Source organism: Aplysia californica, unplaced genomic scaffold (genome assembly GCF_000002075.1).
Source record: "Aplysia californica isolate F4 #8 unplaced genomic scaffold, AplCal3.0 scaffold00235, whole genome shotgun sequence".
Taxonomy (NCBI): domain Eukaryota; kingdom Metazoa; phylum Mollusca; class Gastropoda; order Aplysiida; family Aplysiidae; genus Aplysia; species Aplysia californica.
The window spans coordinates 45,764-73,263 of NW_004797505.1; the positions used below are offsets into that span (position 1 = coordinate 45,764).

General features: G+C 41.8%; 1 protein-coding gene across 1 annotated transcript in view; it reads left to right on the forward strand.

The window, feature by feature from the left end:
• The first annotated feature begins 11,799 nt into the window (after positions 1 to 11,799).
• Positions 11,800 to 27,500, forward strand: part of LOC101863988 — a 44,930-nt gene continuing 29,229 nt past the window's right edge. The window contains exon 1 of the mRNA XM_005100076.3: positions 11,800 to 12,215. The gene's annotated coding sequence lies outside the window, so the exon portion shown is untranslated. The remainder of the gene's footprint in view (positions 12,216 to 27,500) is intronic.

The following is a 27,500-nucleotide window of genomic DNA, read 5'->3' on the forward strand; positions in this document are numbered from 1 at the left end:
CCCCACCTTCCCCTCCTCTCACCTCTCCTCCCCTCCCTCATACATTAGCCCATCACAGCGACCAGAGCCTGCTGTTACCAGTTCCTGCTAGACATAGGTGCATCTCCAATGTGACCTCCACGGTGACTCCTGTTCTGCACACTAGGTCAGGCACATTGTTAATTTGGGCCTATACTTTATACTACATTGCGACTAACAATAACAAACAGACATCTTTCGCTGCCTTTTGTTATGGTAATTTTTTTTTACCCATTAAATTGGGAACATTTCTTTTTTCAATGGGGTTTTTTTTTTCGAAGGACAGTCTTCTGAAACAACCCACAAACAATGAAACTCTTGAAACTCACTGTTGAACAGGAGATCCCTTGAATTTACCCAGAGAAATTCCTCGAAGTTATTCTAAATTCCCAACGGCGTTTTCGAGCCTGTCTAGAGAGAAATGCTGAAATTTGAAAAGTCTGGAGCATAATATAATTAAAATAGTAACCATCTTTCCTGACTTTATTTCTCACTCTCAGTTTCAAATAAAGTTATTCTTTCATAGACATAATATACAACTTACGGTTGATTTTTAAGAAGTTTTATAGTTTATTATTGTAAGCAGCAATGTAGCGGTGACGCCAAATTAATTTGTTCTTCACTGGCACATTCTTTAAACTGGGCCAAGTTCTGCGAAAAGGAAACGGAGAGAGGGATACAAAGGAAAAGGGGGAGGGAAGGGAGGGAAGGGGGGCAAGCGGACAAAGTATAACAGAAGAGATGGGGTAGGGGGGGGGGAGCATTATGAGTAATGTGCGTACACAGCTGCACGGATGCAATAATACGGTGTTAACTATAAGGCTAAATCATTTTTCTACGAGGTGCCGCTGCCGTTGAGTAGTTGTTATGCTGGCCTACCCCTTGATTGAGCTTTTATTTGTGCAGAATTGTGTTGGAATTTGTGCAAAGATGGTTGAGTTATTGCTCTCTACATGTACATACAATCTTGAAAACTTGATTTGCAACGCGTTTTATGGCCCTGCAAATTTATTCGATTATTTTCGATTTATTCTGTTATTCGATAGAGACAAAGACACAGAGAGAGAGGGAGAGCGTGAGGGGAGCAATGCTTGTAATGTCCTCCCTCCTTACACACACACACACACACACACACACACACACACACACACATACACACACATACACACACACACACACACACACACACACACACACACACACACACACACACACTGGCAATGCACATCCTTCGTTCCCATTCTTATTTTCCATGCGGCCATTGGCCGAAATGACGTTAGATCCAAATTAGAAGTATAAAACAGGTGTTCTCATTATCAAAATTTACACAGAAGTATCAGAGAGAGACAGAGAGAGAATACACGTGTTTGGGCAAAGAGAAGTTCACGAACATACTCGAAGAAATAGATTCCTATTCGTCCAGTGGCAATGATGTAACATGTATTGACTTTGACGTCTTTTCTCGGGATTCTCTTGGATTCGTCTCTCTTTGGTGTAGCTATGGCAATGATGCCCATGCCGTGAAAGGTATTGTGATCACGTATTGTTGCTGTGCTGTGGTCAGCATTGTCTGCCACAAACTGGACATTGTCACATTTTGAGTGGCGGAAGGGCAGTGCCTTGTTCCACAGCTGCGTTCATCTCAAACTTACGCACCTCCCTGTATGACGAGCAGAAGCCAAGGTGGTTGAGGGTATCCACCAAAAACCGTGATGCAAACATTTTATGCATTTGGACAGCTAATCCGATCTGTAATGGGGTAAGAACTGTATTGGGTCGGGTAATCTGCATTATGGCTTGTCCTATTGCAGCAGTTTTTGTTGGAAAGTTTTTCCCCTTGAAAATATTCGAAATCAGGACATGGAGTGATTCTGGGAGGAAGGACAGCTGGTCTTCTTCACCAATGTCTGGGTAGGTGTCCTTTGAACATACCTTTGTCTTGATGTCACCACGGATGAGGCTTGCGGCTCTCTTTATGATGTGGATCTTTTGCTGTTGAGGATCATCGTCCTTGGGCTGCTTGTAAAATTCCGCAAGGATGTAACCTGCAGTTTCCTTCAATGTGACAACGTCTGGAGTCCCGTCGAGTTTCTCGGTAATGACAATGCCGTCTCCAAAATGCTCCAGTAATTTCTATTTCATGTATCCGGGAGAGTAGGCTGCGTCTTCGGGTGACAACTTGCTGTGCATGAGGTAAACAAGATCTGGGACAGTCACCTGCTCTGTATCTTCATTCTCCAGATGATCAACAACTGCTTGGAAAGCTTCCAAACAGCGTTCATTCCGGGGTCACCCAAGACTAGAGCACATGTTTTTTGCAGCAGGCTCACCACTCGCAAAAATAGCAGGTACTCCTTTCCTTTTTCTGCAATGCGTGTAACAGACGTTGTGGTAGACAACATCACGAACAAAAAGATCCAGCATGTACTCCATCTTGCCTGTTACCTCTCTTGACCATCTGTCTGTTTCACTCCTCTTCTTGCGAAACGTAGAACAGAGTCCTGGAATTGCGTTGTCTGTACATAAATCAGAGGATGACCACGTCTGCCTTTCTTGCCTCTTTTTGCCTTTTGACCGCAAAACAAACACAAAGGGATTTTCCAGGTTCTCTGACTTGTTCTGGTGCACGACGTTTCCGAGGTGACTCTGCAAGTTTTGGATCCTTTGATGGAAAATAATGTCTGTTAGTGTGGCAATCTCTACAGGTCTTATGGACATTGTCACCTGGCTTTGCAAACACAGTTTCTCCAAATTTTGCAATGATACGGTTGATGGTTTTGCACCCCTTTTCTGTAAGCGTAACTGGCTTGGCATCAAACCCCGCTCCACAGATAATACAAGTCTTTTCTTCTTGCTTCCAAACACAATGTTATGATGGCATTAAAATCGTCAAGTGAAACTCTAATACTAGCTCAACTTCCGCTATGCTATTTTGGTTGGACAGTCACTACCAGTTGCCAATGAAAACAGGGGTGGGGGGATTAGGGGGTGGTGGCAAGCTGAACGTGAACAATCTGACCATGCGCACTAAAAGAATTAGAAGCCTATTATAATAGGCCTACAGTTATAGCCGTAAGACAAGATAAAAGGTAATAATTGTTGTACACATGAAGACTTGCAGGAAAAGCGCGTTTGTGTTACATGCACTACTAGTTTGCCATACTAAGCTGGCTTGACTGCTATCATCTACTTATTTTCCAAAAGACAGCTTTAAAGCAATTTCTTCAAGGTCAAACCAAAATGTTTTACTAGACTATAAAGCTTCTTTGAGGGTTGAAACGAGGCCAGATGAAGTTCTGACTGGCTTCACAAAACTTACGAAACCGCTCTACCGGTTGTCCGTCCTTAGTATACCTCAGAATTATCGCAAACTGTGACATGACACGCATCAGTTGCTTTGTCAGCCTGAACAGAAAAAAAGTTGGCAGAGTTTGTCTTTATTCATTTCTTCGCGGTATGTTTTGAAAATAGATCTACAGTACAGCAGTTCGTTTTGTATTATTTGGGAAGTATTTTTTGCTACAGCAGCGCTTTGCAGATGGTCAAACAGATACACGTACTAGTATCCTGTCAGTGTTCGCGTCGCAGTTCAATAAATCGAGAAAGATACCTCTGTTCCCAAACAAATTACCTTCTTAACGGTCGCGAAGGGCGAGTTCGTCAGTTCCACAGTTCAAAGTACGTACCTATTCTTTCTCACCAGTTCGGAATCGTTATAGTGAGACGTTAATGCGATGGCCAACGTGTAGCGGACGCAGTGCAATTGCACCCCCCCCCCCCCCCCCCCCCCCACCCATGTACAAACGCTCATTTCCCCTCCCCAAATACTATTACTCCCCACCTCACATGACGTCATATCCCTGCGTGCGGAAAGTTTGATCTTTAACTCGCCCATCTTTTGTAATCGAACAGTTTTTAAATTACAAAAGTAGGGTATCGAAACCTAGTAAAATCAAAGATAGTACAAGACAAGATGGGCCACTCAGCCTAAAAAGTGTCCGCAGGAAGTATGCTCTTTGCTTCAGATGGCGCTGCAGTCTGTTTTGAAGCTCTCTTTCGTTTTTCCAGAAGAAGAATAGGAATAGCACCTCCTTGCGTGCGCAGATCGACTGCTGTTCATCAGCAGTTCGGGTACGTTCAGTGCGGAGTTTAAGGTTTTTTTTTATTTTAATGACCTCTCGCCCTTCATTCTAAAGTCAAATTAAACGAAGAAAACCATCTCCTTTTCCTCCGGAAGAGGTTTTTTGTCAGCGTAACCATTTTTAAAAAGCGTTCTTCCGAAATTTATCCCAAAACTTGCTAGTTTCACTTTGATTTTGTAAAACTCAAGTAGGATAACTCTGTTCGCAAAGAGGGCGCCACCAAATTTTGAGGACACTTTTTTAATTGGCTCAAAGAGAGAAGTGGCCCATCTCGTCTTGTACTATCTTTGGTAAAATTAAATGATCACTCATTATATCTCTGAGTATTGCGAGCGTGTGTATTTGTTCTTAATTTGATTTGAATTACAATGTTATAGTTATCCCTACTCTCCATTGGGGAGGTAGGAATTGGACTTCAAATATGGTAGGCCTATCTACTTATCATTCTATGTTGGATATCAATTATTTACACGTACACACACACACACACACACACACACACACACACACACACACACACACACACACACACACACACACACAACTCAGGTTGTATATAATACACCAGACACAAGTGATTGATATAACCCACCCAAAACTTCATTCAAGAGTGGCATAGCCTACACACACAAAAATCTGTTTAAGCGCAGTGACGTCATAAGAGTGACGCAAGCTTCCTAAAGAAAAAAGTGTGTGTGTGAGGGAGGTGGAAGGGGGGGGGGGTTGCTCAATCTATGCCATGGTCTGGAGCTGAGATGATGTCTGGTCTAGGCTTACGCCACACAATACGTGAATGCAGTAGAGGTGGGCAAAATCCTGATAATCTACAAGGATAACCGGATAATTCTCAATGAAACATTATCTGATTTCAGACTCCTAACTCTCTTTCCTGACCCGTTTGCCGAAGTGGGTGCACCCATTTATTGAAGTGGTTCTAACCCATTTGCCGAAGCGGTTCATATCATATTATTTGCCGAAGCAGTTCATATCATATTATTTGCCGAAGAGGTGCACTATCATATTAACCGGATTTTGCTAAAGCGACTCATTGCCCAGCCCTAGAATGCAGCGCAGTTGCAATAGTAGGGAGTACTTGATTAGGCCTACCGACGGGAAGCGAGTTCATGATCAGCTATTGGTGACCTATTTTTTTACCAGGTGGTGAATATCAAGAACCCCCCCTTTCCCCCTTTCCCGTCTAGCTGCGCTATATCTACTAACCCGAAAGTGTGATACTTAACGGCATTGTTTGTTGACGTGTGCTTTTGTTGACTCGTGTTTTTTAATGCTTTGTTTCACATGGACAGGATAAGTAAACCCTGTCTAAGACCACTTGGCGTCCTATGTTCCAGAAAGCAGACCGTAGAAAGAGTCCAATGAGTGTTTACAAACGCTGATTATAAGCCACTCCACTGTTTCGAAAAGATCCGTATTAAAAACGCGATTGCACCTTTTTTGTTGGTGGTTTTATTTTGTTATCTTTGGCTTGGTAAGCACCTATATTTTTTAACTTTGGTTTAAAGAACTGAATTTATTTGCAAGCAAAAAAATCAACTTAATTCACCCTGCATTGGAATTGCACACCCAAGTAATAAAACATTCACCACTACACCATTCCAAGTAAGGTTTTACTGTCATGGGGACCTATTTACGTCATGTTGATATCGCTCAAGTTCAGGGTCACAGAAGTGGGATTAGATATTATAATATAAATGCTAGAGCTGTACCCCGGTAGCAAACCCGCTTATACTCGCAAGCCCCTAGTTCAAGTCACAAGCCTCAAATCACGAGGTCAAATCATCAAATCAAATCACCAGCATGATAAGTTGAGTCTAGCCTAAGCTTCAAGTCCACACCAACTAGCAATCGGCCAAGCCACTCGTGTCGGACCCCCTCATCCTCCCCACCCAGCTTGCAATCCGCGAAGCGACTTGCCTCAGAAAGAGAGAGACGGGGGGGGGGGGAGAGAGAGAGAGAGAAAGAGAGAGAGAGATAGAGAGAGAGAGAGCGAGAGAGCCCGCTCACCGCGTCACTGCGCAGTAGAGCTTGAGTCTGCTCGATTAATCGAAGGCTTGAGAGCAGCGGACGGCCGTCATGTCTCAAATCCCGCTCGCTGCACAGCAAGTCCCAAGATTTGCTTTGCCTCCTGTGACTTGCTTTGTGTCCCATGACGTGCTCGCAACAGGCAAGCCACTTTCGCAGCAGCGAGCAGCAAGACCGCTGGCAGTGTGAACTCTGAACCGTGGAGGAAGGGAGAGATTGTGCTTGTTTAGTGCAAGACGTAGAGAGCTGAAGGTATTTTTAACTTCGAGCCCTTGATCAGCTGGGCGAGTGGGTGAAGTGAGAGGAAGCGTGGTATTGTAGTAACAGAGACCTAGCAGTAATAAGTAGACTTAGATTGCCTTAGAATAGAAAATTCCAGGGGTCGTTGTGATTGGCTTTTGTATCGTATGTATGTAGCCTATTTAGTAGATGTTTTACACTCCTAATGACATAATACAGAACTTTAAGTGACGGGCTAAGCCTAATTTAACCCAGTGTCAGGGCCAAACTGGGCAGAGAGGGAACAACGTCCCAGCAGAAAGACGGAGGTTCTCACTAAAAAATTTCTCCCCTTGGAATCGATCTGAGGTCTTTTACGTGCGACGATGAAGCGCTTGGCCCGTGCACGTTTACAAAGAACCGGCCTTTGCATCATAAGAATAGACGATCCATTGTTAATTTTTTAGTGTATTGAATAGAGCTTTTTCTTTTTTACAACCCGACTATGGAAAAAAACAATCTTGCACTTTTGGTACAAGCCTCTCAACGCAAATAACCAGAGAATCTTCTGTAATACATGTATGTACTGAGCCCACAGCCACGAGAAATCGCGACGTCACGACACAGTTACAGTAGGACTGTTCGCGAGTCACAACTCCCCGGAAGTTCCCCCCGTTAGCGAGCGGGAGGCAAAGCAAAGTACAAGTCTGCACGCAATCCTCTGGCGCTAGCCGTCCGCTGCTCGCAAGCCTTTGATTAATCGAGCAGACTCCATCTCTAATTAATGCAGGACAATAGGCCAATTGCACATCACTGTGAGCACTCCGGTGGATTGCTCCGTAGCTATCATAATACATGTATGGGCATTGATTTGTGTAAAATATCGTTAACTGATCTGAGATCGCGTTATTTTTAGACTGCCTCTGTGGGTTTTGTTCGGCTGTTGCACACAGATTGTGCCGCTTTATTAATATTTATGTATTACGAAACTCATTCTAAACGTCATCGTTGCTTGGGTCAGCAAATAGAACATTTTTTCTAGTCAGATTACCACCACTGAACATGATTTTTATTACTTGTTGCTTAACAAAGATATCCCTCTGTATACTGTGCAGTCACTTTTGTTGCCTTTCGTTTTCCATAATGGGACCACTATAGCTTTCTTCCAGTCTTCTGGGCATTTCCTCTGCTCCCAGGCTCTTTTACAATTCGCCCCAGCCACAGTACACTGGTGTTTCCACAAGCTCTAATGACTTCCATTGTGATGTCATCTGGTCCTGGGGCTTTGTTCATGGCGCTTCTTTTGAGTGCAGTTTCATTTTTTTCGGGACAGTAGTGGTTCTGCATAATATTATGTTGGTTGGAATTCTTCCTTTTGTCCGAGGAAAATGTCTGGGTTGAGAAGTTCTTAGAAGTAAGTTTCTCATCTTTTAATATTAGCATCCTTGATGAGAAGTCGGTTTGCACGGTTCTTTCCTTACCTGCGTGCTGTTAACACTTTTATAAAACTCTCTAGGGTTTTCAGTGCAAATTTTGGTGCGTTTCTCGCCATATATTATTTTTCATATATTTTCTTTTGCAGTTTTGATAATTCTGTTGGTCGCTCTTCTTGCTTTCCTGTATTCTATATGTAGTCCCCGTCGGTCTTTGATTTCTGCCATCAGCAATCAGTGGAAACACCGTTCGATGTGTCCACCTAAACGACCTGACTCCTCCCGACTATAATCAGGTAGTTATAGTTGCGAATGTCACTAGCAGCATTTTAGTCGGGTCAACCATCTGCCATAAGCTCAGCCATAGCAAGAAAAACATTATAATTATGTATAAGTTTAAATGAAAAAATATAATATCATGTTCGTAACCTGCTCCTTGCAATTTGCACACAGTGCGCACAAACTTCCTGGTTCCTCTGCATGTTAAAAATGTTACTCTTTTTTTTTTTATTGTACGGTGGGGTTTTATTGGGGAGGAGGTGTTGTTCTTGTTGTTGATATGTTTTTGTAATTGTGATTGTTGTTTTATTTTATTTTTTACTGTGTTTACTGTTCTTGTTTTAGCCGGATGCCAACAACTGACGCGAGGTGCAGTTCGTCAGTCGCTCTACTGGCAAAATCGCTGATATAAGTTTTATTTCACTTAAAAGCAACACAACAAAATGCCTTTTATTGGATTTATACACATCGCTGGTACGAAAGAAAAAATAAGATAGGGAATCTTTCTTGAGGGGTGTATTTTGTTTTTCCATGCAGTGAACACAAACTTTGTAACTTAGAGATAGAATTTTTGTTTTTGAAAATAACCCCTTAAAACCCAGCATCTTTGCTTCTCTCCTTCTGATTCAAAAATCATAACCACGACACAGCTAGCCTCGCACTTGGTCTGAAGGCGCCACTGGTACGTCCCACTTCTTTATACTTCCCACTATTGTTTCCATCTGTCTGTCTGTCTTGCTTTTTCCTTAACTCTAAATAAATGACCATTATTGCATCGATGTACGTCTGATTACTCAAACAAATAAGATAAGATAAGATAAGATAAGATAAGATAAGATAAGATAAGATAATACTTTATTATCCCAGAGGGAAATTTTTCTTGGCTGTACAGGACCGTAAAAAAACACTCGCAGGTATACATAAAAAAGCATTAAATTATTATATTATTACTCTCATTTAAATTCAATATGAAAAAAGAAGTAAGGCTGACAAAATGTACATTCACATCAGATGCATTATTCAACCACTAGCAGGAATTTAATTACAAGACCTTTGGAGCTGTAGATACAGGGTGATCCCAAAAAAAACTTTACTACTTGTTTTGTAAATATCTTCCTCCATACTGAAGTTTTGGGTTTCAGATTTGAACATACCGTTTGGAAGCCAAAAGGAATTTGTCTGATATGTATTTTAGATAAGTCCAATGAACGGTTTTGCTGTATAGAGCGCAATAAAAAAAAAAACATTTTCAACCGTGTCGCCATTTTCATAGCATGACGCACCAATTCGCATTAGGCCTACCACTAAAAGTTGCAAAAATCGCGCCATATTGCAAGTTATAGCAGTTTAACAAGTCTACAGAAGTCTGCAGATATTATTTTTCCCAAATGTTGTTTGCCTGCTGAGATCATGGTTACGTTTAGTAAAGAGCATAGAACTTGTTGTATTGACCATTACCTCTCCACAAACTCACCATACCTGACATTTCGTAAGTTCTGCACACGGCATGGAGAGAATGCTTAGGTGCACTCAAGACCTTTGGCGTCATGAGTAGAGAAGTTCCGTCAGTTTGGATCTATAGCGAATCAGAACTAAAAAGTCCTTTAAAAAATGACCACTTCAGGTCGAACACGCACCATGGGCAGAGTGCAAATTTCAGTAGCCGATTCCCATGACACGTCTGTGCGCAAAAGATCTGCAGCTAGGACTTTCCTACACCTCAACAGTCTGAATTCTAATGGCAGATTTTAACCTACGACAATACCGTGTTTATCTTCCCTAGGCCGAGATCACATGGATCAGAGCATGGCAATGTGTTCGTGATTCCTCGATAGTGTTGTAAAGAGGGATCATTTTCTCGATGACATTTGGTTTAGTGCAAAGCCCATTTTCACCCTTCGGGATATGTTGACTCCAAAATGCTGTCTATTGGGCCCCCCACTCTATTGTCTCTAGAACCCACTTCTAGTGTATGTGGCTTTAAAAACTCATGGTTTAGCATGTCCTTGTGTTAGGGCGCCACTGAACATTTCGACTGACGCGTTCAAAATGTGTCGAGTCCAAAGGAGGGAATGTGGAGCACTGCTTCTTGGAATTTCAGAATGAAATCATTTGGTTTTTAAAACTCTGTAAAAGAAATTAAATATTGTTCAAATGCCACAGGGATGGAAAACTAAATCCAAAGAGAAAATAAAGAAAAAGATCAACTAATCTTTTCACGACTTCCTTTACAAGATTTTTAAACATTGGTGAACTTTTGCGTTTTTTGGTGCTTTTTTTCTTTTAGTAGTTTCCGTTTTCAAAACATATTTCTTCTCCGTGGATTTTATATCAAACAAATTCCTTTTGAATGAATTATGTCTGTTCCAAATTACAGCATTCTAGAACAAATTTTGGGCGAGATATTCAGAAAAAAAGTTGTAAAGTTTTTTGGGGATCACCCTGTACATACTCTAAGAGCAACACCCATCTATGTTCATTCTTACAAAAGCCTTATTGCTAGATAGTAAAAAACGTCTTTTATATCTTTCTTTCTTTGTTTTTGAATGTACATATCTGCCGCTGCGTGATCTTACCTTTTGCGTGGAAAGGGGATATGATGGGTCGTTTATAATGCTTTTGCTCTTTTTTATACGTGTGGTGTTATGCATTTCATCAATTCTAGTAAAATTATATCCAGAGATTTTGCTGGCTTTCTTAATTGTTCTGTCAAATTTTTCCTTATCTTTCACCTTACAATTCCCACCCGAGCAGCAAATACAAAACAATAGCACACTTTCAATCATAGAATGGTATAAAAGGGACATAATCTTATTATCAACAAGGAAACTTCTTAATTTCCTTAATAGGAACCTTCTTTGATTTACTGTTTTAAGCACAAGAGCAGCATGGGGATGCCTGTCAAGTTTGTTATCGATTGTTACACCAAGATACTTGTAAGAGCTTACCACCTTCACCTTCTGATCTTTAAATAATAGTGGTTACAATTGGGTTTTTTCTACTCTAAGGTGTATTATTAATTCCTTTGTCTTTTCTTACATTTAGTAAAAGGAAGTGATTATCACACCAATTTGTAAATACATTTACAGCGTCCTTGTATTCATTCTCATTTGTTGTTAGAAGGCCTTCTAGAGTGAAATTCTCTGCAAATGTTATTAGTTTGATGTTTGTGTTATGAAAAGTACAGTCGTTGGCGTAGAGCGTAGACAAGACAAGGGAGATTACTCAACCTTGGGGCGCACCGGTGTTCAAGAATATTAGGTCGGATTTTACACCAAACAAACAAACAAAGCTGGCTTTCCTGATGCCCTCATCCAGTATTAATCAAGTTAAAACAAAGGGTGGACGGCCTACTAGCGCTATTTCATCTATCGGCAAAGCACACTTCACAAGTCGGGTCGTTTCCGGACTGCCTGTTAAAATTGATGGACACGCATGTCAGACTCGACCAGAACAAAAATCTCCCCGACAAGCACCCCCCCCCCCCCCCCAAACAAAAATAATAATAATAACAATAATAATAAATAAAATAATAAATTGGGTCATGTTCAGTTCTGCGTTGGTGAACAGGCGACCGTAGGCTAGCCGGTCAATAAAACGTAAACTTTGGCCTACCTTTTTTGCTCTAATAATAAATAACAGATGTGTGTCATCCAGCAGCTGTCTCAAATTTCTGTTGTGCTTTTCCTTCAATACTCACTTGCTGGTTAGTGATGTTACTAGACATTAGACATGAAGCGTCAGAGTTACGTTGGGTGTTCACAGGACATTCGTTTTTGACTGTGTGTTATACTTGTGTTCGTCTGTGTTATATACCTTTCAGCTGTGTAGTATAGCCTAGGCTACTCTTTATAAACTCGGCAGTAGTATGTTTTGAGTGAAAGCATTTACATAACTGGCGAGGGTTTGTAAATTAACAGAAAGCTTACAGAGAGTTATTCGTAATTGACTTTCCTTTCTTGGAGGTTTTCGACATGTCTGTGTTTGGAGTTCCCCGGTGATAGAACTCCGAAGAACAGCTCCTCAAAGTGCCCTGTGCTGTGATACGCCGAAGACGTGAGTTCGATTCCCTCTTTGAAAGGTGTGTTTTAGCTATTACATGTATCTTCTGTCTCCTGGGGTACGGTACTACTGTCCCACTCAGCCTGTGTGCTGTGGTCGTGAGTTGGATTTCTTCTTGGGCAAGTCTGTGTTATCGATTATCTCCTTCTGTCTGCTTGGATACTTCATCCGACTCACCATGATGTCGGACCTGTCAGCCAGAATCAAAACGGTTCGTCGGCTCGCTTGCTTAATTGGGGTGGGCGGTTGGCGGGTGCTCTGGTGTGGTTTGCTCCTTCTTTTCTATAAAACATCTTTCGTCCATATCTCCCCTCCTTCTTTTCTGTGTCTGTTTCACTCGTGTATCACCTCTGATCTTCGGCAAATATATTATGACCTTATTGTGCTGCAAAACTCTTGCTAAAACTTAACTTATAGTATAATAATATAACCTTATGGTGTTGCAAGTACCGTAAAACTCTTACTAAAACAAGCAAGCTTAGTCGGGTCAATTGGTGTGTAAAACGTATTCGCATGCAACACAATTAGGTCATATAAGTGCCGAAGAATCGAGAGGTTATAGGGGGTGCCCACATACGCGATCGGGTCGGGTCGGGTCGGGTCGGATGGGGCCTACCGGGTCGGGTCGGGTCGGGTGGGGCCTTTCGGGTCGGGTCGCTTTCTTGGGGTTTCAGTGCACACTACAACCCCGTCGCGATTGTACCAGACGATCCAGAAGTTAAAGTAGAGAAACCTTTAACCTACATGCGACTACACAGAGCGCAACGATTGGCTGAACCTTTGACCCATAAATACATAAAATAGGCCAACGATACACTTGGACTTCCCGCATTCCCTCTCTCTGTCTGTCTCTCTCTCTCTCTCTCTCTCTCTCTCTCTCTCTCTCTCTCTCTCTCTCTCTCTCTCTTTCTCTCTCTCTCTCTCTCTCTCTCTCTCTCTCTCTCTGTGTGTGTGTGTGTGTGTGTGTGTGTGTGTGTGTGTTCGCGCGCGCGTGTGGGTGTGTGCTTGCTTTAGTGTCTCTCTCCTTTCTTGTCTATTTTTCACTTCCCATATATCAGAGACCTAGATCTCTGCGTATATCTCTCAAGTTATCTCTCTCCCTCTCACTCTCACCACCCTCCCTCAACAGTGTTCCTCCTCCTTCTTCTTATTCACCTCCTTCTTCCTCTAGGCCCATGAGCGCTCCAAACCCGCTGCGAGAAGTGAGAAGACGGTCAAAGACGTGAGACCGAAACCGGGAATTACCAGAGTACCTACTTAATGTATTCATGGGTCTAAATGGACACGTGACTCAGCCTTGTTGTGATTGGCTGCAAACCAACCGATCGCGCGATTCGCTGTCCAGAAAACAAACGCGTTTGTTTTTGTAGGTCACCAATCGTGTCGATCGGTTTGTGCCACGATGGCCGCTTTGCGCCCTCAATTTGGCTAGCCCTGACTACCCGATGGGCCCAACCCGACCCGACCCAACCCGATCGCATATGTGAGCACCCCCTATTACAAGAGAGTGATAAACACGCAAAAGAAGGAGGGGATACAAGAATGATCGATGTTTGATAGGAAAAAGAGGCAAACCCCACCAGACCACCCGCCAACCACCCAGAATTCTGACTCCGTGATACTAAGAGATACTAAAGGTGCTATACTGTGGTAACTGAGGTCAGGATGGTAAGTCAAGGTTTAAAACGAAGTGTATAATGCAGAGTTCGTGATTTCAAGTGTGTGTCATATTAAGGGCATAAAATGGTGTGGGTAAAATCAAGTTTGTAAAATGAAGTCTGTAATATGCAAAATGTGTGGTACTGAACACGTACTTGGTGTGCAAAAACTAAATTCAATTTGTAAAACCAAGCATGTGATGCGAATACATACTATTTCTTGTGGGGTTGGGGGGGGGGGGGGTTGGGAGGGGGGTTGTTTCTGTTTCTTTTTTACCGCTTATTTTATTTTTGTGCACAACACCAGGTTTGTCAAAGAATGAGTGTACCACTAGGATTGTAGGACTACATTTTTAAAAGTAATTGTGTAAAACTAAGTACCGGGTGATTTTTAAAAAATTACAACTTTTTTCTGAATATATCGCACAAAGATTGTTTTAGAATGCTATAATTTGGAACAGACATAATTCATTTAAAAAGAAATTTGTTTGACATAAAAATCAACAAAGAAGAAACTTATTTTGAAAAAAGGAAATGGCTTAAAGAAAAAAACACACACAAAAACGCCAAGTTCACCAAATTCTTTAAAATCTTGTAATGGAAGTCGTGAAAAGATCGGTAGACTTTTTTCTTTATTTTCTCTTTGAAATTTAATGTTCTATCCCTGTAACATTTAAGCAATATTTACTTTCTTTTACAGAGTTTAAAAACCGAACAATTTCATTCTGGACTGTCTAGATTCGGTGCTTTACCAGTATGTGCCCTCCTTTGGACTCGACACATTTTTAAATTTAAGGCGTCGTTCGAAATGTTCATTGCGCAATTTTCGAGTGAAAAATAATTTTGATAAATATCGTGCACTTTCTTCCTCACTTCCATACACCTGGCGAGATCCAGAAAAGTCACAATCAAGGTTTTGACAGTTTGATGGCCCTTTTCGCAGCCAGTACTCCTCAACAGTCTCATTGTCCGTAGTATCCCACAAGGCTGGGTCTGTGATTTCTTAAATGTCAGTCCACTATTTCACTGCCTTCTGTTGAGGGAACAACGCCATGCTCTAAGCCTATGGTTGGTGTTGCAGCCTTTGAATGCGATTGTGTCGTAGAATCCTGGCTTGCTTTCTTCTCAATGGTGTTTTTGATGAGGAATCCCTTTCTTTAATTGTCATCGAGAAATCTTGATTCTACCAGGATGTAAGCTTAGGGAGTTAATCGATTTTTTCTTTTTCTACTGAAGCCTTTTTACGTTTTTGAGCTCCACTCAAACATGTGCGCTTCATTTTTAATCTGAGAAAAAAAGGAATAAACTACCGTAATTGAAAGTTATGTAAAGTCTGTGAGTCTACTCCAACGGAAAGGAGAACTATAAACACGTCAGATCAGTGCACTACTCGCGAAAGGGTACGGTGCCGTAACTTCTACAGATTAATGATAAAGATGATAAGAATGATAAGGATAATGATGATAATGAAAATGATGATGACGATGATGATGATGATGCATTGAGGTTGATGCTGCATGATGACGATAACAACAACGATGATGACGATTTTTTCCGCAATCTAGAAATTTCGGACGACGTTATGTATCGATCGAAATGACAACATCTAACCCTATAATATTTAAATTTTGCCCTCGCTACAACGCCTGGGGCCTCGGCCGAGTTTGTATACCCAACCCACGCTGGCATATCGATCTAAAAACGTACCTAATCTTGGGAGTCAGGTTCTTTATAGTTTCGAATTTACTATTGCTGTTCTAGTTTACCTGATTAAATCTGTTGAGTTACTAGATCTACTGTAGAAAACCGAAACCACAACATCATTGTGTTAAGATAACCTTTAAAACATTCTTCTTTAATCTAGGTGTGTATTTCTACGGGAAAAAATAATTGTGTTATCATTGTTGTGTTGGGTAGTAGATCTAGATCTAGGCTTTAAAAGATCATGTTATCGGAGTTATGATCTAGGCCTAATCAACTCTCAAGACTTAGAATCCATTAAATCTAGAAATATAAAAGCCATTCATTTCCTTTTAGAAAAGCATTGCGGACTCGGATTGACTTGGAAAAATAAATTACTCACCTCAGGCCAAGCAGTCTCTGTGCTAGGGAGAATCACAATCGTTTAGATAAACATGCTTCAAGGCTTTCAAGGACAGGGGCCACAACAAAACTTTACTATTTTGCCAGATGTTTGTCACACTGAATACCGTACTGTTCAATTTCTTGTCGGTGAGGAAGGCAATATCTAATCTATTTTTCTGCGAATGAGTCTCAAAGCGTCGTGGTTTTGTGTTTTTTGTTGTTGTTGTTTTTTTATCAATTTTAATGTTTTTCTAGCCCCGGGGCCCCAACATTGAACAATATTATGGTTCCATTCACAGCCTCTTGCTATTTTTGTGCAACACCATTGCAGGTACAAATCGATACTGCTGCATCACTAATCACTACCAAGGTCAAACTCATATCAATGAGGTCCCGAATGTTTTGCAAAACCTCCTTTAAAATGGAAGGCTAACACTAAACGAAAAATTACTAGGCAATTGGACTCTCTCTTTCTCTCTCTCTCTCTCTCTCTCTCTCTCTCTCTCTCTCTCTCTCTCTCTCTCCCTCTCTCTCTCTCTCTCTCTCTCTCTCTCTCTCTCTCTCTCTCACTCTCTCACCCTCTCTCTCTCTCTCTCTCTCTCTAGGGGACTTCTCAAGTCCCGCCCCCCCCCCCCTAGAGCCCGGGGCCCTGGCAACTGCCCATAGTTCCCAGCGGGTAAGACGGCCTGCACGTACATTGTACATTTTCAGTTTGAAGTGGCTTCTAGAGACAATAGTCAGTGGGGTGCCCAATAGACCTGTCCCCGTTGGATTATGATATTGTGCGGCCGCAGCGCGCCCGTGGTTTTTTTTTAGGGCATAATTCTGTAACACTTGCTTAATTTTGGATTCCCCGCGTTTTATCACGTTTTTTAATGTAAAAAATTCTCAAAACAATATTTAATGCTTCGCCATGTGACTAAAGGGAAGTAATCGGAGTAATAAGTCTCTTTTAAGTGACAAATTGGTTATTTCCCTTGTTAGGGGTTTTTGTTAATTTAGTCTGTTCAATTTTTTAATCCGTCAAAAGTTGTTCTCATGTCTGCTGATATTTCATGAATGACAGGAGTCCCTGGGTTTAGTGTGATGTGCCAACGTCAGAGGTCCAGAAGTCCTTTTTTTATTTTTAAATTTACAAATTTGTAAAAATCAGTTTTCTTTCCTTTATCCAGCTGAAAGTTGAAAGTTACAGAGATAATATTTTTGGGTTGTTCCTTTTTCTGACTGATGGGTATCTTTCCAAATACACAAAAAACTACTGATACTGATATGTTCTGTTTTAAATTCTTCTTTACATAGATCTAAAGCGTGAATTTTTATTTTTTTTGCTGAAAAAGCGCAAAAACATATTATCGTGAATGGCATTATGGTAACTTGCATAACTTTTGCATAATTTTGCATTTGTCTTGCATAATTTGCCTTTCTAAATTTGCATAATTCTGTGGGGACAGATAGACAGCATTTTTTACGCTATCATAATATCTCGCTGGGTGAAAATGGGCCTTGCTTTAAACCAAAATGTCATCGAGGAAATTATCCCGCTTTTCAAGACAATCCAGGAATCATGAACACATTGCCGTACTCTGATCCATATCATTTCTGCCTGGCGAAGATAAAAATGGTACAGATGTAGGTTAAGGACTTCCATAAGAATGCAGATGATGAGGTATAGGAAAGTCCCAGCTGCAGATCGTCTACTGACTAGACGTCTCATGGGACTCGACTACTGAAATCTATACCCTGGTGACGTTTTAAAGGTTGCGCACAGCGCGTGTTCGGCATGAAGTGGTCATATTTGAGGAAATTTTGAGTTCAGATTCGCTATATATTATCCAAACTGACGGAACTCCTCTACTCATGAAACCAATTTAAAGGTCTTGAGGGCACTTAAGCATTCTTTCCACACCATGCGCAGAACTTACGAAGTGTTCGGGACTGTGAGTTTGTGGAGAGGTAATGTAAAATACAAAAAGCTCTTTGCTCTTTACTAATTTAACCAAGATCTCAGCAGGCAAAAAAATTTTTTTTTTATGGCAAAAATACTATCTGAAAACTTCTGTTGACTTGTTAGACTGCTGTAGCTTGCAATATGGTGCGATTGTTGCAAATTTTATAATGTGGTTAAAAATTCGTGCGTGGAGCAACGTATTGTCAAATATCTTCTCAACTGTCGAACATAAACTCTCCAGCTTTTTCAATTGATTTTTATCAACTTTTCTTAACAGATTAACAGTTCTGTAATCCCCTGTTAGCTTTGTTTAAGAAAATTCCTTAATACTAATTTAAAAATCCCTGTGGGTGGTTTCTACTGATTTTAAAGGTTTACAGCTGGGACGATATCGCTTTTAAAAGACAGTCCGTCAATGTTTTTTTCTAGTTGCGAGATTATTTTTATTGAGTGCATGTCTTGGGCATTTTTGGGGCAAAAAAGTGTTCTCTATAAAATTATTTTTTTGGGTAACTAGTTTTACCACTAAAAAAGTCTCATCGGTGAGCTGTGACGTAAGCCATAAGCGTACGCAAAATGTGTGTGAGAAGTGGCAAGTGCTGTGAACAATCCCATTTTCAGCGAGAAGGACATTAACATTTATTGTAGTATTTTATATAAATTAATTATGGATGTGAAAAAATAGGTGACATTGATTCCCCGGTTAAAGAGATATTTGAGGATAAATTGCGCCACGAATTATTGACCGCACTAAAGTGGAAGACCTAATGCGAACTGGTGCGTCATGCTACGAAAATGGGGACAAGGTTGAAAATGGGCAATATTATTCAATGGAACTATGTAAAATGAATATCAGACAAATTACTTTTGGCTTCCAAATATTATGTTCAAATCTGAAACACCAAATTCCAGTATGGAGGAAGATATTTACAAAACAAGAAGTATTGTTGGTTGTTGTTGTCTTTTTATCTCTCTGTATTTGATAGTAACGGATGATTTTAGCCTAAGAAGCAGGTCATCGGGCAACAAAGAAGCAAGTTCTTAAGCGGATTTCAACTGGCACAACTCAATTCCTACCGCCTGGCATCCTGGCTACCCAACTTGTTTACAAAAATTATGTAATAAAGTAAGACCCATAAAAGGTACAGACACCCAGGGAATGGATGGGGATAGAGGATGGGGGTTATAAAAATTATTGTGTGTGTGTGTGTGCAAGCTAGCGTCTATTGCGAGAGTGTCTGCTAGAACCCGTCCCTCCATTCGAGGATAAGAAGAGTGTTTGCGTGTGGGGGTGGGTAAAAAAATAAATATATATACATACCTTATGTGTGTGTGTGTGTGTGTGTGTGTGTGTGTGTGTGTGTGTGTGTGTGTGTGCGTGCGTGCGCGTGCACGTGCGCGTGCGCACGCATGCACACGTACATGTCTGTGTGTGCCGTCTTCGTTGTGGGTGCAAGTGGGACAAGTGGTCCCTGGCTTAAAGTTTAAGAGTACCCACGTTTGTGACGTAGCAGTTAGCCGCTACAATGTTTGTGAGAGTTCCCTCGTTTGTGAGAGTACCGACGTTCGAGACGTAGCAGTTAGGCGCCCCAAGTTTTAAGAGTACCCATGTTTGTGAGAGTATCAACGTTTGTGAGAGTTCCCTCGTTTGTAAGAGTACCCACGTTTGTGAGAGTATCAACGTTTGTAAGAGTACCCTCGTTTGTAAGAGTACCCACGTTTGTGAGAGTATCAACGTTTGTGAGAGTTCCCACGTTTGTAAGAGTACCCACGTTTGTGAAGTAGCCGTCAGGTGCGTTGCCGTCGCCCACGGGAGACGTGAGTGTATGAACATGCCGTAAACAAATCTACGGGCATTTTCACGACTTGTTTATCTCTTTGGACCAATCAGTGAACAGCTGGGTCATAGCAGAGAGTTTGTAAACCCTATCTGGTCATAGTCATGCCACTCATGCCAGAGGGCACAGACACTCTGCCCTCTGCTGGCCATGGTCCTCTCTCTCTCTCTCTCTCTCTCTCTCTCTCTCTCTCTTTCTCTCTCTCTCTCTCTCTCTCAAAAAGAACGGCCGATGCAAATTCCCATCCCTTCGAAATGGGACGAATTTTTAAAGGGTATCGTGAGTTTGAGGAAGAATTTCGGAAGTACTGCGGTACAAAGTATGTTTTCATCAAAAAAATTCTCGAAATCGGTCACCACCAAGAACAGCACAATCAAAGACGAGTCGAACCACTACCCTGCGGAGTGTTCTTGATTTGTAAACATTAATTTATGGAAGCTACGACAGCACGAGCAGATACACATCAGAGACACTGCACTAAGTCTTGGTTTTATAGTTTTTGGGGGTATACAAGTTTTATTTGTAACATCAATTTAGAGGGTGGAAACCATATACAGATCGACATTTTCACTCTAGGTTACATCTTGAGTCTTCCTTACTTGGTTCGATCTAGGCCTACCCATTACTAGAATTTAATCCCCAGAGCTCTCTCTGGCTAAGTGGCGAACGATTACTGGTGATGGCTAGACCTAGAATCTAGGCCTACTCAAGCCTACTGTGACATAGATCTAGATCTACTTGCGCGTTTTTTAAAACATATTCTTGTACTTGTAAAAAAGCTCTTCTTCAAGAGACATGAAAGTAGAGCTCAGAACGATGTAACATACACAGCATGGAATGGGCCTTTCTATTCAAACCTCTGCGGTAAGCAGTTGCGAGCGCCGTAAAACCTCTACTAAAACTAAGAAATCTGCCGTAAGAGCAGGTATATCTTCGATCTGTCGTGAAAACACGCTTAGCCTTTTTTTTTTTACAGGACAGGTAGATTTTTTTCCCTCGACATGTCGTGAAAATATCGGCTGCCGAAAAACATTGTGCATACTCGCGTAAGTGTGATTACGATGCGAAGACAAAGTCGTTCGCTAGTCCGCGCCACTCTCACTCCCTATATTATTATTATTCTCCCCAACCCCTCTTTCCATTTGTTTCCTTCATTCACTTCTACGCCTAGTGAAGTCGGCAGGATAGCGAAATCTTTCCATCATGTACGAGCTTTGTTATTTACATTTTTTCTTAAATACAAAAAAATTCATGTACAATTTTTTTAAGCCGGGACCCAAAAATATGTTTGCTCTGTGTGTGTTTCGGTAAGTATGTGTTTTGCTATGATATGCATGTTTCGCTATATGCGAGTTTCGCTATGTGCGTGTTTTGTTATGTGCGTTCTAGCCTTTAATTACACGTCACGGAAAAGCGTGGATTAGCAGAACGATTAGCAATTAGAAGAGTAAATTGGCTTCTCTCAAACCGGGCTCATAGGTGGATTATTTTTTACATTTTAGAACAGTATCCTAGGCATGCAAGTTATGAGAGAAAAAAAAATGGGTTCTCTGAATTCTGAGACATGTTCTTAGGCGCAAACAACTGGTTTTTGTTTGGTTGGTTGATTGGTTGTTGTTGTTGTTGTTGTTGTTGTTGTTGTTGTGTGTGTGTGTGTGTGTGGTAGCCTATCCGTTCGAAATGTTCGGAGCCCCGAAGAGTGTGCTCTTCGCCAGGGCCACCGCCTCCCTTGAGTAGCGGGTGAGGCAGTCCAACCTCCCTGAATCCTCCCCGAAGAGATGCCACCGCCGGGCCTCCGTGGCGGGGCATCTCTGCAGCCAGTGCTCCAAATCTTGGGGCTCCTCGCTGCACAATGGACATATTGGGTCCGATGTTTTGTCCATTCTATTTTTTTAGGCCCGAAGCCCAGAGAAATGACCGGTCCTTGTTGTTGTTGTTGTTGTTGTTGTTGAGTTCTTTGTGTTTGTTTTTTTGTTGTTGTTGTTTTGTTGTTTCTTTGTTTGTTGTTGGGGTTGTTTTGTTGTTGTTGTTGGGGTTTTTTTGGGGGGGGAGTAATTTAGATTTACTGAAGGTTTTACAACACTTGCAACACAAATAGGTCATATATATATATATATATATATATATATATATATATATATATATATATATATATATATATATATATGTATTAAGTTTTATACAATTCTTCCGAGGTACTTCCTCTTGATCAGGTGTCAGGTCTGGAGCAGACATTGACGATCGTGGTATCTCATTCCTTCCTATTGTCTATCTCCTTGATCAGCTAGGGTTGTTTTTTTTTCTTTGTGTTATTCGTTGCAAAGTTGTTCGAGATATTAAGCGCGAAATAAAATTATGCGCTTTGTACTGAGTTGGGTACTGCGTAGGGGGAAAAAACGAACAATGTCAGTGTAATAAACATATTAAGCTTGCAAAACTAAGCGTGAAACCAAGCGTACGAAACCAAGTGTGTGAAACTGAACTGGCAGCCATAATATGTGTCACGGCACGCTGGAATCAGGCGCTCGTCTATTTTTGAGCTTATGACGTTACTGGTATCATCGTAAAGCTTGTTTTATTTGTCTTGCTTTCAATTTTTTAAAACCTATCTGCCTTGAACACAAGTCGAGATATTTGCTATTTCTAAGGGTGGGGAGTCGCCTGGTTTTAGATGTAAAATTGGCGAGAAATTGCTTGGATACAGAAAATTTACTAATTTACATTTCTTTTGCGTTTAACCAACGATTTTCACTGAAATCCATAATGCAATCTGTTTTTAAATGGACATAAATTATGGTGCTGTGTCCAAAAAAACAACTATAAAAATTGTCAAACTGACGGAACAACCACCCCCCCCCCCTCCCAATGGGTTGGGGGAATATAAATAAACCCACTGCCCCGTGTGCAGGGTGTGAACCCCCATCCAATCGAAGTGTCGCGCTCGAACCACAACCCTCTGGAATTCGAGTGTGATATCTACTTTGGTGTAACTTCCTATTCTCCTTCCTTCTTTCTTTCTTCTTTTATCTCTTTTTCCACAGCTGAACTCATGTGCTGCGTGCAGAAAAACTAGAGTGGGCGTCTCGTTGACCATGAGGTGCGACTCCTGCGGAGGGAAACCGGGTTCCTGACAGTTGAGGTGAGATCAGTCTGCGGACTGTCCCTCGCCAAAAATACCTCTTTGACCCAGGTTTTTCTCTTAGACGTGAGGGTGGCGGGCCATGCCACCCAATCGGTTGGGAGCTGAAACCCCTTCAGTCCCTGAGTCAATCTTGACGGGAGGGTCTTGTACACTCCCGTGAAGAGTACAGCTCCGGCTATCCGAGCGATGTGTCCCGCTGCTGGGCTCGGTGGCGGGCGGGGAGTCCCGGAGTTGAATCAACACCCAATCACATATTATGGAACCTCTTTTTGAAAAATGACAGTTCCACAGCTCCCAACGAATATAAAAAGTCTCGGCTCGCGGAAGCGGGTGCAGCCGCCGAGCCGAGCTGACCAACTCCCAACGGTACACGGATCTTTACTGCCATCCCTCCTCCCAGGGAGCTTCCGCGGCAGTCGTACATGGTCATCTCCAGAAAAGACGCACAGATCTGAATCTCTTCAAGACAGCAGATGCGCTACGGCAGGTTCTGGGAAACATTCCCACAGAAGCTGTCCGGTGATACACTCCTTGTCAAGTGCGCAACAGAGATAGAAATGACCAAACTCCTGTACACCATGACATTCGGCGGTGTTCCATGTACATCCGTGCGGTCCGAGAAAGTGAACTTTTAGAAGGGCGTCGTCCGCAGCCATGAACTGAAGGGCTATAGCATGGAGGAAATTTGTGCATATAACAAGGATGTGACCCACGCCCACCGGATTACTCTTAGGTAGGGGGAGACCACCCTCGAAACGAATTCGATCGCTCTCACTTTCTATTCGTGTCGCCCTCTAGTCACCGTTCGGACATCTTATGTCTTCCTTGACGAGCGGCCTTATGTGCCCGAACCCTCTGCGCTGCTTCAAGTGCCAGAAGTTCGGTCATAGCCAGTCGCGATGCCCGAAATGAAGCCGTTTGTCCTCGTTGTGGCGAGACCGGGCATTTTTAAAAGGAACACCAGGCTAGTCCTTGCTGCCCCAAATGCCACGGCTAGCTCACAGCCTTCAGTAAGGATTGCCCGACTTGGATCTAAGAAGTTGCAATCCAAGAGTACAAAAATGGTTGCTCATTTCAGGAGGCCCGAAAGACTGTCTGCCCGCCAGTTGTGACCCCGTCCTTGGCCTGTCATAAGCAAACGTAGTCCAGTCGTTCACGGGGTCGGCAGTAAAAATGTTTCTACAGCCGACCTCCCAAAGCCTGCGGTCAATAACCAAGTCTATGTACGAAATCCAAAAAAAGGTTCTTTCTACCCCTGTGACAACCACTTTTGAGGTGCCACTCTCTAACCGCAATACAGCCCCAGATCTGGATGACATCCACAAACAGATCATTAGACATTTACCCACAGAAACACCTACACTCCTACTAGACATAGATCTATACAGCGACATGTGGCGGTCACACTCCTTTCTAGAGTCTTGGCGACTCGCCACTGTCCTTCCAAAACTCAAATCAAACAAAAACCATTCACTTCCATTCAACTACAGACCAATCGCACTGACGAGCTGTCTATGTAAACTTACTGGGAAAAAATGGTTAACAAGCAACTCATGTGGTTTCTGGAGATGACGGGGTCGCTGATTTCACCACGTTGCCTCACATATAAGAAGCGTGCAGCCATATAATATGCGAAGCGTGCAATACTATGCATAATATTATGTAAACGTATAAGTGTGCAACACTAATCGTGTCATACAAGCTGTGTTATTTTTCATGCGAGGAAGATGTCGACTTTATCTCGTCGCCCGGGAATAATACAGCTGTAAGTGCCAAAAAAAATTATTTTGAAATATTTATATCAATGTAATCGTCAGAATGAGACGCATCAGATGGGAATCGTATTTTTAAGGTATCAGCAAACATAAAAATTCTATTTACAGAAAACTTAAGTCGTAACTCAAACTCAAAGGGTTTCTGTTAATCCCGGAAATAGTAATTTAAGTTACGGCAGAAGCATTGCAAGAGTTGACTGACTTTGGGGTACAGTACAGTGGCAAGTGAACTTACGACCCTTTTGTCATGAGAATCCGGCAAAGCCTCTTTACGACGCAGTTGGAACTCGACTTGCAACTGTATTATTTCTGAGAATTGAGACTAAGGAGATGATTTTCTTGTTATTTGTTATCTCGACTTACGACTCGGTTGTTCTTTTTTATTTGTATTAATTTACTAGTTGGGTACCCGTTGAATGAACAGACTCAAAAGAATAGACCGTCAAGTCATTTTCACAAAAGAGATTAATCCTCTATTCCGCTTTCGTGGTTGTGCACTCCAGAATTTCAAAGGTGTGGAAAAGTGCGCACTGCTTGTGAACGGAAGCTTCACTTGTTTACAATGACGTCTTAAAAGATTAGATCTGAACGAAACTAATGAAAAACTGAAACTACTAGACTACACTGACTTCAGAATCCTTAATATAACTACTGTGCACCTTTTAAGCGATTCTGAACCTCCATTATTTTTATTTTTTTTCAAATTCGAAAGTTTAGTGGTTCGGAAGTTTTAGGCGACCAAAGTGACGAACTTAAACAAATATATTATGTGTCACTTAAAAGAAATGTATAAAAATAATGAGAAAAATATGTGCCAATTATAAATAATTTATAACCTTATCGGGATATGTCTGTGACAATTATAAGTAATGTATAACAATAATGAGAAAAATATGCGGCAACTAGATCTATAAGTAATAAGCAACAATACTGAGATAAATATAGAGATAATAACAAGACGCTTCATATAACACAGGACCTTGGTTACAGTACGATTCCGTTTTTACGGTGTTTTAAGAAGAAACACGTTTTGGTTGCGTCTGTTGATTTCATAAATGAAGGCCTGTTCGAAGTGGTTGAAATTGAAGCATTCTTGGATAATCAAGACATTTCTCTTGATAGCTATGACATGAGCACTGAAGAAGGCCTTCCCCACATGCAGCTTACAGGTAGTCCAACCAATAATAATTTAACGCCACCTGGAATCTCCGACGAAGAGAACATGCTTTTCATTCTGCTTTTAGAGCATGCAACCAGTACTCCACTGAAGACAATTGGAATCTCTGAAGGAGAGGACTCTGACTTCGAAGTACGGTTGGCCACAGCCAAGGAGAAAATGAGAGCCTAAGAGCATCCATCACAGCTGGATACAATAAGTAGCGCCACAGTTATAACACAAGGCACAGAGGAGCACACCCTGCAGGTGGACACAGTGGGGATGGATAGCTCCTCGACCACAACAAAATGCACAGATGAGCACCCCTCACAGTTGGGTTCAATAGACAGCTCATCAGTCTCAACAAATGTCACAAAAGAGCGAAGGCAGAGTAGGAAAAGGCAAAAAGACGTGGACAAAAATTTTGAAAGTTAACATCAGGAAGAGGAGGAGAAAGCACGGGGAAGAGTATGAGACAGTTTCTGGTGTATTGAAGAGGAAGAGAATGTTGACACCGGGATGAGGGGCTTTATGCCGCAATAGGATCAATTTGTTATTACCCATGATGAGAGGACAGTTATATTTCATAACTACTGGCAGATAAATTCCCTTCAACAGCAAATGGATTACCTGAACACCGTTGTCAGCAAACGGGCAAAAGCAACAGCTACCCTTAAGGTGTCTCAGTCTGATCCAAGGCACTACTGAACTTACAACTATTGCCTAAAGGAAAGATTGGCGACAAGCAAGTCAATGTGGGCAAAAAGATGTTTTTGGACACTCTGGACATATCAGAGCGGATCGTATTCACAACACGAAACAAGCAACAGACACCGGAATGTGCAGCAAAGAGCAAAGAGGAAAACACACAAGGCGAGGAAAACCAGAGAGAAAAGAAAGAATACGACGGCACGTCGACAGCTTTCTCCGAATGGAGAGTCACTATTCGAGGAAGGACAGCAAAAGAGAATACCTGGAGAGTTCACTCAGCCTTCAGAAAATGTACAGCTTGTATGTGGAAGCTATAGAGAAAGATGGCCGAACACCAGCGTCAGAAACAACATACTGAGATGTGTTTAATGCAGACTTCAATATTACTTTCCACAAAACAAGGAAGGGTCGCTGTAACACATATGCAGCTTACGAAAACACAAAACAAGACTGCGAGGAGTACGAAGAGCGCGTCAGACTTATACAAGAGAGCCGACTGTTCAAGGACAAAGTAAAAGAGGAGCTTAAAAGTAGGCCCCCTACCCCTTCTAAATCAGCTGCAATATTTGACTTAGAAGAGGTGCTACATTGTCCTTCAAGTCAGGAATCGTGTCTTTACTTTAATACAAAAAGAAGCTGTGCAGCAATTACAACTTGACTGTGTACGACTACAGAGACGGAGAAGGATATTGCTACGCTTGGCCATAAGTAGAAGGCATGAGAGGGCGAAACGAAATTGCGTCCTGTGTTTATAGATGATACCTGCAACGGCTGAAGGCTGGAGGTGTCTCTGATGATCTGCTATTCTCTGACAGTGACAGGTGCGAGGGCCAAAACCATAACAAAAACTTCTCATCAACGCTCTAGTACGCTCTGAGAACAATGCATTTCAAAACTATTAAACATGTTTTCTTTGTCTCAAATCATAGCCAAAATGAGGCAACAGCATGCATTCGGCAATTGAGAGGGCGAGCAGACACGTCCCTGTGTA